This window comes from Oncorhynchus kisutch, linkage group LG2, assembly GCF_002021735.2.
Source record: "Oncorhynchus kisutch isolate 150728-3 linkage group LG2, Okis_V2, whole genome shotgun sequence".
Lineage (NCBI taxonomy): Eukaryota > Metazoa > Chordata > Actinopteri > Salmoniformes > Salmonidae > Oncorhynchus > Oncorhynchus kisutch.
In genome coordinates this window covers 73,867,227-73,881,653 of record NC_034175.2, presented here as the reverse complement: position 1 = coordinate 73,881,653, position 14,427 = coordinate 73,867,227, and positions in this window count along the sequence as shown.

Sequence of the window (14,427 nt, the reverse complement as noted above, 5' to 3'; positions counted from 1 at the left end):
TGTAAGAGTATGCTTTGGCCTATAAAGTATCCACCTCGGGAACCTGAGCGGTTGTGAAACCAAAGCGACGGTACGGTGGGCCTGGTGTCTGATGGATTTTAACATTGTGTCTGAACAATACCTGACAAACCTGGCAAAATTGCATTAAAACAGGAAGGGGGCATAACATGGAAAAGGTGAACAGGAGAAGGATTCCTCCCCATCCAGTCACGGCAAGAAGGGATGCAGCTTTTGTCAAACTCAGGTTATGAGAATGAACATAGCAAGTTAAGAGAATAAGGCCGTTATTCACTGTGAGCTAATACGGGGCCTGGAAGGAGAAGCAGTTGAACGGACTTCCCTGTTCCTTTATTGTATCGTAAGTTGCAGAAAATGGCCTAGCTATTCCATTGAGGATTTCACTGATGAAACAGAACAGGGTTAGGTAGAGGGAGAGTTCGTCCAAATGTTAATTTTTGTACAAATGTGTGGTAAGGGAGTTTCCAAGAAAATAGGGGTTATGGCTTATGGTCAAATGGGTGGTTTGAGCTCTGAATGCTGATTGGCTGAAAGCCACCACAAGTATGATAAAATTCTTCTAAATTACATTGGTAACCAATAGAACACGGCTAAGGGCTGTATTCAGGCATTCCGTGTTGCTTTGTGCAAAATAACAGCCCTTAGCCGTGATATATTGGCCATATACCACACACCCTGAGGCCATATTAAGTATACCACACCCCCTGAGGCCTTATTAAATATGCCACACCCCTGAGGCCTTATTAAATATGCCACACCCCCTGAGGCCTTATTAGATATGCCACAGACCATGAGGGCTTATTAAATATGTCACAGACCATGAGGCCTTATTAGAAATGCCACAGACCATGAGGCCTTATTAAATATGCCACACCCCCTGAGGCCTTATTAAATATACCACACCCCCTGAGGCCTTATTAAATATGCCACACCCCCTGAGGCCTTATTAAATATACCACACCCCCTGAGGCCTTATTAAATATACCACACCCCCTGAGGCCTTATTAAATATACCACACCCCCTCAGGCCTTAAAAAAAAGATAGTGTTGAAATGATTGGATACCTTGTCCAGCACCCTCCCCTTGCAAAGATAAAAACGCTTCTTCTAAAATGTATTATGGAGACTGGAGAACACATTGGGAGGGATCTTATTCCTTTCCTCCATACAGAATCTTTCCAGATCATTGATATCCTTCATTGACACTTATGGAATGCCCTCTTCTATTCCAACCACAGGTTTTCAATGGGGTTCAAGTCACTTGGTAAAGACCTAAACAAGGGCCCCTGGATCAGTGGAAGCCAAATAGTGCCATAACATCAAAATAGCCAACACCATATTTTATGCATATGCTTGTACTTCCGAAGGCCAAACCTACCGCCGGTTTGCGTAGCCAATAAGCTTGATTTTCATGTCATATGACCATTGCACTAGTTCCAATGCAAGTGCCAATGCCATTTAGCAAACTCCAGCCAATTTGTTACCAAATCACCTTATACCACCCACCACGGTGACCTGTATGCTCTAGTCGGCTGGACCTCGCTACATATTCTTCGCCAGACCCACTGGCTCCAGGTCATCTATAAATCTATGCTAGTTCACTGGTCACTATAACAACACCCAAGCGTAGCACACATTCTAGCAGTTTTCTCTCACTGATCATCCCCAAAGTCAACACCTCATTTGGCCGCCTTTCCTTCCAGTTCTCTGCTGCCAGTGACTGGAACGAATTGCAAAAACCGCTGAAGTTGGAGACTTTTATTTCTCTCACCAACTTTAAACATCAGCTATCTGAGCAGCTAACCGATCGCTGCAGAGGTACTTAGTTCATGGAAGTCTCATCAGTTTTCTCAGACCAGCTAAGATTAGTCACTCCACTTAATTCTCATCCCATAAAATAATTGGCAACTTTAAATTGGATCAAATGAAGAAAGCTGTTGTAATCCTGTTGTAATCCTGTTGTTTCTCACTGTGAGAACCGTGCAGAAAGAAGGGAGCATTCTAGAATGGTAGCCTCTCTCCTCTTTACTGATCAGTGCGCACCTTGGCAGGTTGTGTGTTTTGTTAGGCTTCTATTGTAAAGATATTGAGATCTTGGATTTGCAATTATGGTTGAATATCCTCTGTGAGGAGTCTCACAATGGAGTCTGATGGTTGACTGGGTGGCACTTCTTCCCTCTGCAGTTTTTTATGGGAATGAGCTTGTATACAAAACATAGTGTATAAAAAAGGGCTTTATAATATAAATATTTGATGATGATGATGATCTGTAAATAGCCCACCCAATCTACCTCATCCCCATACTGTTTTTATTTGATTTACTTTTCTGCTATTTTGCACACCGGTATCTCTACTTGCACATCATCATCTGCTCATTTATCACTCCAGTGTTAATCTGCTAAATTGTAATTATTTGCTCCTATGGCCTGTTTATTGCCTACCTCCTCATGCCTTTTGCACACACTGTATATAGACTTTCTTTTTTTTCTACTGTGTCATGGACTTGTTTATTGTGTAATTGGCTTGTTTATTGTTTACTCCATGTGTAACTCTGTGTTGTTGTCTGTGTCACACTGCTTTGCTTTATCTTGGCCAGGTCGCAGTTGTAAATGAGAACTTATTCTCAACTAGCCTACCTGGTTAAATAAAGGTGTTCTCAACTAGCCTACCTGGTTAAATAAAGGTGTTCTCAACTAGCCTACCTGGTTAAATAAAGGTGTTCTCAACTAGCCTACCTGGTTAAATAAAATAAAAGTAAACCGAGAAGGATGCTGGTTTAGCTAGCTGACTATGGCTATCCATATCATATAGAAGCTTAAACCTATCAATGTTACATTGAACTGGGTGAATGGAGTATGAATGACAGTCATCTAATATGCTGTAATTGAAATAAGCCCATGCTCATAATTATTTTCTTTTTAAATCACCAAATACCTTGCTCCACACAACTTGGTTTCCATGAGATGTGTTCTGTTCTGTTGGCTCACTGGAGACATGAGTCTTTATTTTAAATGTTTTATACCTCAGATAGGACCACCAAGGTTAGTGACACATTGCTGTTGCCATAACGAGGGTACAATATCCCACCGTAATGAGATTCCGCTATGAATGTGTTCTGATAAATGACTGAGACCCTTCTCCTCCTTCATTAGCATATGGAATTGTTTTCAGATGATCGTAACATGATTTATTCAGCTATTTGATTTTGAATTTCAGGACCCCTTTAGGAATCAAATAATTGTAAAAAAAAAAAATGTATATACCTGTATGTATATTTGTATTGAACAACACATTCATAAAAGACAGTCCAAAAAATAAAAAAAGTTTTGAAGTGTCTGTCCTATATCTGGGAGATATAAGAAAGCTCAGGAAATATTTTAGTTTTTTGGACACATATTAACATTTTTCACGTCCGGGAGAAAAGCATGCCCAAAGTAAACTTCCTGTTACTCAGGCTCAGAAGCTAGGATATGCATATAATTGGTAGATTTGGATAGAAAACATTCTATCGTTTCTAAAACTAAAAAACAAGAAATGATGTCTTTGAGTATAACAGAAATTATTTGGCATGCGAAACCCCGAGGACAAACCATCCAGGATTTTTTGAAGTTGGATTAGGAAAGTTGTTTGAAATGTTTGGACAAAGTTTACAGGTAACTTATTAGATCATTTGTAGTGATGTTGGGCGAGGTTGAACCGGTGTTTTTCTGAATCAAAAGCGCCAAATAAATTGACATTTTGGAGATATAACGATGGAATTTATCGAACAAAAGGACAATTTGTGATGTTTATGGGACATTTGAGTACCAACAGAAGAAGATCTTCAAAGGTAAGGCATGAATTATATCGTTATTTCTGAGTTTTGTGTCGCGCCTGGCGGGTTGAAATATGATTGTCATGTGTTTGTATGATGGGGTGCTGTCCTCAGATAATTGCATGGTTTGCTTTCGCCGTAAAGCCTTTTTGAAATCTGACACGGTGTCTGGATTAAAAAGAAGTTAAGCTTCAATTTGGTGTATTGCACTTGTGATTGTATGAAAGTTACATATTTCGAAGAATTTTGGGAATTTCGTACTCTGCAATTTCACCAGCGGAAGCCCTAGCCGTAACAGGTTTTAAACTTTTATTTAACTAGGCAAGTCAGTTAAGAAAATTCTTATTTTTTATGATGGCCTAGGAACAGTGGATTACCTGCCTTGTTCAGGGGCAGAACAACATTGTCGGCGCAGGGATTTGATCTTGCAACCTTTCGCTTAGTCCAACGCTCTAAACACTATGCTACCTGCTGGTCACTAGTCCAACACTCTAACCACTAGGCTACCTGCTGGTCACTAGTCCAACGCTCTAACCACTAGGCTACCTGCTGGTTACTAGTCCAACGCTCTAACCACTAGGCTACCTGCTGGTTACTAGTCCAACGCTCTAACCACTAGGCTACCTGCTGGTTACTAGTCCAATGCTCTAACTACTAGGCTACCTGCTGGTTACTAGTCCAACGCTCTAACCACTAGGCTACCTGCTGGTTACTAGTCCAACGCTCTAACCACTAGGCTACCTGCTGGTTACTAGTCCAACGCTCTAACCACTAGGCTACCTGCTGGTTACTAGTCCAACGCTCTAACCAATAGGCTACCCTGCCTCCCCCTCTTATATAGTTGTCACAATACGACCTGCCAACTAGCGCCTTGAGATTAGCAATGTTTTAGACAGCAGCCTAAAAACAACTCTTCCCACACCTACCTGTCTCCTCTGGTCATATCATCAGATACCTCTGACATTTTTGGTTATCCTTCTGCAACACACACTTTTTTAAAGATGAACAATTGCACTTTAACACCAAGTATTTTTAGACTTTTGCTCAAGTTGCATTTTCATGGGTGACTTTACATTTTTACTTCACATCATCTATTAAGAAAGCATGATAATTGGGTACTTTTTTCACCAGTGGCAAGAAGGGATCCAGCTTTTGTCAAATTCCAATAAAAATGTCTATTTCCTTTCGCTTTTTTAGCTAACTTTTACCGTAACCCTTTTCCTAACCTTAAACATTATTCAACTGACCTGCTACATTAATTATCCTAACTTACTGCTTAGGTTCGCCTAAGCTTACTCTTAACACATTTACGTTATGGTATGGTCCACAGGAGATTACGCTGAGACAGAGACAGAGAAAGAAAGACAGAGAGAGACAGTGACAGACAGTGACAGAGAGAGACGGTGACAGGGAGAGACAGAGAGAGAGACAAAATCCTGACTGATTGACAGGGATATTTATGGTAACGTCAGAATCAGTATACATTGATGTACAGACAAGGGTAATATTTACTTGATCACCGTGATGCTTTCCATCTGAAGTGATCTATAAGTACTGATATTCTAGGACGATACCAACAACATTTCTGACTCAGACTCTCCATGTGGTTACCATGGACACCCAAGAAAAACAAAACAGCACTCCGCAAATTGTGATTTCTAAATGAAAGGACCAAGAAACCATTCTCTATTCACGAAGAGTGGTAAACAAAATATGGTTAATTTACTGTTTCCCCTGCAGAGACTTCAGAGAAGCACCAGAATGGAATAACAAAAAGATATTGAAAGCTTTGTATGCTCGTGTTTCATATGCAAAAGTAAATGTATATTTGTGTATGTGTGTTGTCCACTGTTGATGTCCATGAGTATGACACTGTAGATAATTATACACCTATCACTTATCTGTTCATTGTTCTTCCTTCATACCAGTGGAGGCTCCTCAGAGGAGGAAGGGGAGGACAATCTTCAGTGAATTTCATAATAATACATCGTGAAATATTAAAAAAGTTATGCTTTTTAGATAAAACTATACTAAATATATTCACATCACCAAATAATTGATTAAAACCCACTGTTTTGCAATTAAGGTCTACATGCGCCAAATACAACAGTGAAATGCTTACTTACAAGCCCCGAACCAACAGTGCAGTTTTAAGAAAATACTCTCCAAACAGGTCAGGGACAAAGTTGTGGAGAAGTACAGATCATTAAATCAATTTTTTTTTATGGAAAGATTATGGCACCACAACAAACCTGCCAAGAGGGGGCCACCCACCAAAACTCAAGAACCAGGCAAGGATGGCATTAATCAGAGAGGCAACAAAGAGAACAAAGAGAACACTGTAGGAGCTGCAGAGCTCCACAGCGGAGATTGGAGTATCTGTCCATAGGACCACTTTAAGCCGTACACTCCACAGAGCTGGGCTTTACTGAAGTGTGGCCAGAAAAAAAAGAATCAAATATGTTTGGTGTTCGCCAAAAGGCATGTGGGAGACTCCCCAAACATATGGAAGAAGGTACTCAGGTCAGATGAGACTAAAATTTAGCTTTTAGGCCATCAAGGAAAACGCTATGTCTGGCGCAAACCCAAAACCTCACATCACCCCGAGAATACCATCCCCACACTGAAGCATGGTGGTGGCAGCATCATGCTGTGTGGATGTTTGTCACCTGCAGGGACTGGGAAACTGGTTAGAATTGAAAGAATGATGGATTGCTCTAAATACAGGGAAATTCGTGAGGGAAACCTGTTTCAGTCTTCCAGAGATTTGAGACTGGGACAGAGGTTCACCTTCCAGCAGGACAATGACCCTAACCATACTGCTAAAGCAACACTGGAGTGGTTTAAGGGGAAACATTTAAATGTCTTGGAATGGCCTAGTCAAAGCCCAGATCTCAATCAAATTGAATCTGTGGTAAAACTTAAAGATTGCTGTACACCAGCGGAACCATCCAACTTGAAGGAGCTGGAACAGTTTTGCCCATAAGAATGGACAAAAATCCCAGTGACTAGATGTGCCAAGCTTATAGAGACATACCCCAAGAGACGTGCAGCTGTAATTGCTGCAAAAGGTGGCTCTACAAAGTTTTGACTTCAGGGGGGGGGGGGAATAGTTATGCACACTCAAGTTATGTTTTTTGTTTTGCTTCTTCAAAGTGGTTTTGTAAATTAAATGATACAAACCTCCCAAAAATCTATTTTAATTCCAGGTTGTAAGGCAACAAATGCGAAAAATGCCAAGGGGTGTGAATACTTTCACAAGCCACTGTATTGGTCCTGGATGGCTACCGCCATGTGACCTAGACTTGGCGCTCCAGTACCACTTGCAGTGCAGTAGCAGAGAGAACAGTCTATGACTTTGGTGGCTGGAGTATATGACCATTTCTAGGGCCTTCCTTTGACACCACCTGGTATAGAGGTCCTGGATGGCAGGAAGCTTGGTGATGTACTGGGCCATACCCCCTATCCTTAGTAGTAACTTGCGGTCGGAGGCCGAGCAGTTGCCATACCAGTCAGTGATGAAAACAAACAGAACGCTCTCGATGGTGCAGCTGTAAAATCGTTTGAGGATCTGAGGACCCATGCCAAATCTTTTTAGTCTCCTGAGAGGGAATAGGTTTTGTTGTGCCCTCTTCACAGCTGTATTAGCAGTATTAGTAGCCTAAAAACATCTCCTCCCACACCTACCTGTCTCCTCTGGTCATGTCATCATCAGACAACTCTGACGTTCTTGGTTATCCTTCTGCACTCCACACACACACACACACACACACACAGAGTAGACACAGCCCACATGTGGAGGTGCATAGTAATAGCTTTAGTTATCCATCTCTCCATGTCTTTATTCTATACATAGTAATGGGGTGGCGTTGGGGATAGATGTTGGCGGTGATTCAGATAGACCTTCCTAGGATGTAATTCTAGCAGTTGCCTGTCTCTTAGGACTACTAAGCCTGGGAGAAGACATGAGATATAGACATGTTTGGACCTGTTGGTGTGACTCGGCCTTGTATCCCTTAGTGACTCACGGGGTAATGAAGTTTAAAGCATTCAGCTTTACTGTGAATAATAAACGCACAGTTGCATGTATGAGCCTCAACTTAGGCCTTCAGCCAACACAGTATCAGGAGCTAGCCAGGCTGCTGTTCAGGCCACTGTTCAGGGGGGGGGGGTTGTTCACTGTTTCAAGTTGTTTTATCACAAAGCAGAAGGAGACCATGTTAGTGATAGAGTGAAGTGTTGGCCGGTGTAGTTTAATCATCTGATTAATCTGCTCCCTCTACACAACCTCTCCGGTGGAGAGAACCATGGCCTGAACATCACTGACAACATCAATATCCCTCAGCATCAATGAGAATAAATGACAATCAAGTGCTAATCACTACGGAGTTTGATCCGACCTAAAGAGTGGCAGATAATCCTCACTTTGGGGGCCAGAAAGATCATAGGAATATTATGATACCATTACTACCATTACTACTTTCGTTGAAGGTAGATTTCACAAATACAGTTGAAGTCGTAAGTTTAAATACACCTTAGCCATATACATTTAAACTCAGTTTTTCACCATTCCTGACATGTAATCCTAGTAAAAATTCCCTGTCTTAGGTCAGTTAGGATCATCACTTTATTTTAAGAATGTGAAATGTCAGAATAATCGTAGAGAGAATGATTTATTTCAGATTTGATTTCTTTCATCACATACCCAGTGGATCAGAAGTTGACATACACTCAATTAGTATTTGGTAGCATTGCCTTTAAATTGTTTAACTTGAGTCAAACATTTCGGGGGGGCCTTTCACAAGCTTACCATAATATGTTGGATGAATTTTGGCCCATTCCTCCTGACAGAGCTGGTGTAACAGAGTCAGGTGTGCATGATTCCTTGCTCAGAAAAACCTTTTTAAGTTCTGCCCAGACATTTTCTATTGGATTGAGGTCAGGGCTTTGTGATGGCCACTCCAATACCTTGACTTTGTTGTCCTTAAGCCATTTTGCCACAACTTTGGAAGTATGATTGGGGTTATTGTCCATTTGGAAGACCCATTTGCAGCTAATCTATAACTTCCTGAATGATGTCTTGAGATGTTGCTTCAATATATACACACTTTTCCTCATTATTCCATCTATTTTGCGAAGTGCACCAGTCCCTCCTGCAGCAAAGCATCCCCACAACATGATGCTGCCACCCCCATACTTCATGGTTGGGATGGTGTTCTTCGGCTTGCAAGCCTCCCTTTTTTACTTCCGAACATAACGATGGTCATTATGGCCAAATAGTTATATTTTTGTTTCATCAGACCAGAGGACATTTCTGCCAAAGGTTTTGATCTTTGTCCCCATGTGCAGTTGCAAACTGTAGTCTGTTTTTTTCATGGCGGTTTTGGAGATGTGGCTTCTTCCTCGCTGAGCGGCCTTTCAGGTTATGTCTATATAGGACTCATTTTACTGTGGTTATAGATACTTGTACCTGTTTCCTCCAGCATCTTCAAAAGGTTCTTTGCTGTTGTTCTGGGATTGATTTGCACTTTTCACACCAAAGTACGTTCATCTCTGGGAGATAGAAGGCGTCTCCTTCCTGAGCAGTATGACGGCTGTGTGGTCGCCAGGTGTTTATACTTGCGTGCTATTGTTTGTACAGATGAACGTGGTACCTTCTTGTGTTTGGAAATTGCTCCCAAGGATGAACCAGACTTGCGTAGGTCTACAATTTGTTTTCTGAGGTCTTGGCTGATTTCTTTGTATTTTCCCATGATGTCAAGCAAAGAGGAACTGAGTTTGAATGTTGGCCTTGAAATAAATCCACAGGTACACCTCCAATTGACTCCAATGATAAAAAAATCTGCCTATCAGAAGCTTCTAAAGCCATGATATCATTTTCTGCAATTTTCCAAGCTGTGTAAAGGAACAGTCAACTTAGTGTATGTAAAATTATGACCCACTGGAATTGTGATGCAGTGAATTATAAGTGAAATAATCTGTATGTAAACAACTGTTGGAAAAGTTACTTGTGTCAAGCACAAAGTAGATGTCCTACCGGACTTTCCAAAACTATAGTTTGTTAACAATACATTTGTGTTTGTTGAAAAACATTTTTTTATGACTCCATCCTAAGTTTATGTAAACTTCCAAATTCAACTGGATATTTTCACAATCCATAAAAACACCATTCACAAACTGTAGGAGAACAGAGTTTACAAAGTTGGATAAACATTACAATAATGTTAGATGTACAATGTGTAGGCTACGCATGCAAGGGTTCAGTCATATCACATTTCTGCTTTCCTCACAGCAATGGTCTGTCCTCTGAAGAAATCATCTTCCAGAACCACACAGACCTTCATTTCCTCTCATAAATACCTCTTATTGTCTGTTATCCCCATAGTCCCCAGTGATACAGGGATGTCCAAGTCTGTCTGTCCTCTCCCTGTCTCTATAGTCTTCAGCCATACGGAGATGTCCTAGTCCGTCTGTTCTCTCCCTGTCTCTACAGTCCCCAGCCATACAGAGCTGTCCTAGCCTGCTGACATGGGAGATAGAAAGACTAGTGTACAGACAGGATGGGGATGTGCAGGACAGATGCTAAGGGGACCCATCATACAGCTAACAGATGGGTGTGGGTGAGAGGGAAGGCAACAGGGCTGTCATTTCTCTGTCAGGGGCTGGACGGGGTCAGAGACCAGACAGGAAGACATGCACCAGACCAGGAAGTGGGACAAGTTAGCAGCCATGAGACCATGAGCTCAACCACCCTACAAGGGGCATCTAGTAGAGCTTTTCACCTCTCTACTACCTGGGAGATAGAGAACATTCAGGTAGGTAGGCAATGGAGATGCAGTGCATTGACTTACACAACATTTTGTTGTGTCACAGCCTGAATTCCAAATGGATAAAAATATATGTTTCTCTCACCCATCTACACATAATGTGACAAAGTGAAAACATGATACAGATTTATTGAAAATTAAGTACAGAAATATCTAATTTACATTAGTATTCATACCCCTGAGTCAATACTTTGTAGAAGCACCTTTGGCAGTGATTACAGCTGTGTGTCTTTCTGGGTAAGTCTCTAAGAGCTTTCCACACCTGGTACAATATTTGCACATTATATTTTTCAACATTCTTCAAGCTCTGTCAAATTGGTTCTTGATTGCTAGATAATAATTTTTCAGGTCTTTCCATAGATGTTCTTATGGCTGCAGGGGCAGTATTGAGTAGCTTGGATGAAAGATGCCCAGAGTAAACTGCCTACTCCTCAATCCCAGTTGCTAATATATACATATTATTAGTATTATTGGATAGAAAACACTCTGACGTTTCTAAAACTGTTTTAATGATGTCTGTGAGTATAACAGAACTGATATGGCAGGCAAAAACCAAACAGGAAGTGGGAAATCTGAGGTTGGTCAATTTTCAACCCAGCCCCTATTGAATACACCGTGGGATATTGGTTATGTTGATATTGGTTATGTTGCACTTCCTAAGGCTTCCACTAGATGTCAACCATTCTACTGTGAAGGGGGAGAGAATGAGAGAAGATTGAGTCAGAGGTCTGGCAGCAGTCACGCGCTGGTCACGCGTATTTCACATGAGAGGTAGCTCGCGCTCCTTTGCTTTTCTGAAGACAAAGGAATTCTCCGGTTGGAATATTATTGAAGTTTTATGTTAAAAACATCCTAAAGATTGATTCCACACATCGTTTGACATGTTTCTACGGACTGTAATGGACATTTTTAACATTTCGTCTGCAACTAGGGAATGCGCTTCATGACTTTGGATTTGTTTTCCAAACGTACTAACAAAAGTAGCTCTTTGGACATAAATGATGGACATTATCGAACAAATCAAACATTTAATGTGGAACTGGTATTCCTGGGAGTGCATTCTGATGAAGATCATCAAAGGTAAGTGAATATTTCTGATGTTATTTCTGATTTCTGTTGACTCCAACATGGCAGATATCTCTTTGTTTTCTGAGCGCCGTTCTTAGATTATTGCATGGTTTGCTTTTTCCGTAAAGCTTTTTTGAAATCTGACACAGCGGTTGCATATCTGACATATCTTCCTGGAGAAGTGTATCTATATTTCCATGTCTGACACTTCTATTTTCATCGACATTTATAATTACTATTTCTGTAAAATGATGTGGCTCTCTGCAATATCACAGGATATTTTTGGTACTAGTGAACATAACGTGCCAATGTAAAATTACATATTTTTTATATAACAATAGCACTCTACAGAACAAAACATACATGTATTGTGTAACATGAAGTCCTATGCATGTCATCTGATGAAGATCATCAAAGGTTAGTGATTAATTTGATCTCTATTTGTGCTATTTGTGACTCCTCTCTTTGGCTGGAAAAATGGCTGAATTTTTCTATGACTTGGCGGTGACCATCAATCGTTTGTGGATCTTTCGCTGTAAAGCCTATCTGAAATCGGACACTTTGGTGGGATTAACAACAAGATTTACCTTTGAAATGGTATAAAATACCTGTATGTTTGAGGAATTGTAATTATGAGATTTCTGTTGTTTGAATTTGGCGCTCTGCACTTTCACTGGCTGTTGTCATATCAATCCCGTTAATGGGATTGCAGCCCTAAGAAGTTGTCAAAACTGTATCTCGGCCACTCATGAAAATTCAATATCTTCCTGGTAAGCAACTATTTAAAATGTCTGCTTTTTAAAAATGTATACCCTTTTACCAATAAGTGCCCTTCTTTGTGAGGCATTGGAAAACCTCCCTGGTCTTTGTAGTTGAATCTGTGTTTGAAATTCACTGCTCGACTGAGGAAACTGACAGATTACTGTATGTGTGGGGTACGGAGATGAGATAGTCAAAGCTAACATATGGAATTGTTATAAGATGGGAATACCATGGATCATTTATCTATTTGATTTAACATTTTAAGACCACTTTAGGTATACATTTTAAAAAACATGAATATGTTTTGGGGAAAAATATAGATTTTGGCTTTACTACTACAGCCTATAGAAATGCATTGAATAACTCATAAATGGCAAAAAAAAGCCAGTCAAAAAAATACATCATAATGAATATGGTTTTGCAGTGTCTAGAAAATTGAACAAACCTCAAGAAATATTTTAGTTTTTTTGGACACGTATTATTCTGGGCAAAAAACGACTTCCATTAGTTTGTATGGGTTACCTTCAGATGAGTCCCGTCACACTTGTGGGGGTCGTAAAGCAAAAATTGAGACAGTCGTCATATTTGTGAGAGTCTCCCCTTTCCAAAAAGTGTCATATTAGTTTGTATGCCAAATCACTGTAGCTCTGCCACCGTGGCCACCACGGGCAGATGTAGTAGATTGAGATGCAGCCCATGAAACAAAACTGGTATCTCTAATTTAAATTGATTTCTCTATTTAAACTGATAACTCTAGTATAAACTGATGGATTTTGATGGGAGTAAAAAAATATATATTTTTTTTTAATTGACACAAGGGTGTCACTTTAAGGATTGGGGCAGTGTTTCGACATCTGGATGAGAAGCGTGCCCAACTTAAACTGCCTGTTAATCATGCTCAGAAGCTAGGAAATGCATATTTCGATAGATATGGATAGAAAACACTCAAAAGTTTCCAAAACTGTTAAAATAATGTCTGTGAGTATAACATAACTGATATGGTAGGCGAAATCCTGAGGAAAATCCATCCGGGAAGTGAGATTTTTTGATGTGGGAAGTTTTCAATTGAATGCCTATAGAGTATCTAAATGGTTAGGACCCAGATTGCAGTTCCTATGGCTTCCACTAGATGTCAGTATTTAGACATTATTTCAGGCTTGTTTTCTGAAAAATGAGGAATGACACCATTTTGTCAGTGGACTGTAGAATCAAGCAGAGCTGGTTTGTGCGCGTGTCCGATTGCGCGCCCTTCGTTGTTTTTCCTTTCTATTGAATACGATATTGTCCAGTTGAAATATTATCGATTATTTAGACAATAGATAACCTGAGGATTAATTATAAACATTGTTTGACATGTTTCGACGAACTTTACCGGTACAATTAGGATGTGTTTGTCTGCATGTTTTGACCGCCTTGGAGCCAGTGGATTACTGAACAAAAAGCACCAACAAAACAACGATTTTGGGATAAAAAGAGGGACTTTATCGAACAAAACAAACATTTATTGTGTAGCTTGGGCTCTTGTGACTGTAACCAGATGAAGATCCTCAAAGGTAAGTGATACATTTTATCGCTATTTCTGACTTTTGTTACTCCTCTACTTGGCTGGTTACTGTTTGTAATGATTTGTCTGCTGGGCGCTGTTCTCAGATAAACGCATGGTATGCTTTCGCCGTAAAGTATTTTTGAAATCTGACACTGTGGTTGGATTAACAAGACGTTAATCTTGCAGCCGACGAACACTTGTATTTTTATGAATGTTTATTATGACTATTTCTGTATTTTGAATTTGGCGCTCTGCAATTTCACCGGATGTTGTCGAGGCGGGTCGCTAGCGGAACGCTTATGCTTAAGCAACTTTCTCCTCCTGAACTTATTTAGGCTTGCCATAACAAAATGGGTTGAGTACTTATTGACTCAATACATTTCAGCTTTTCTT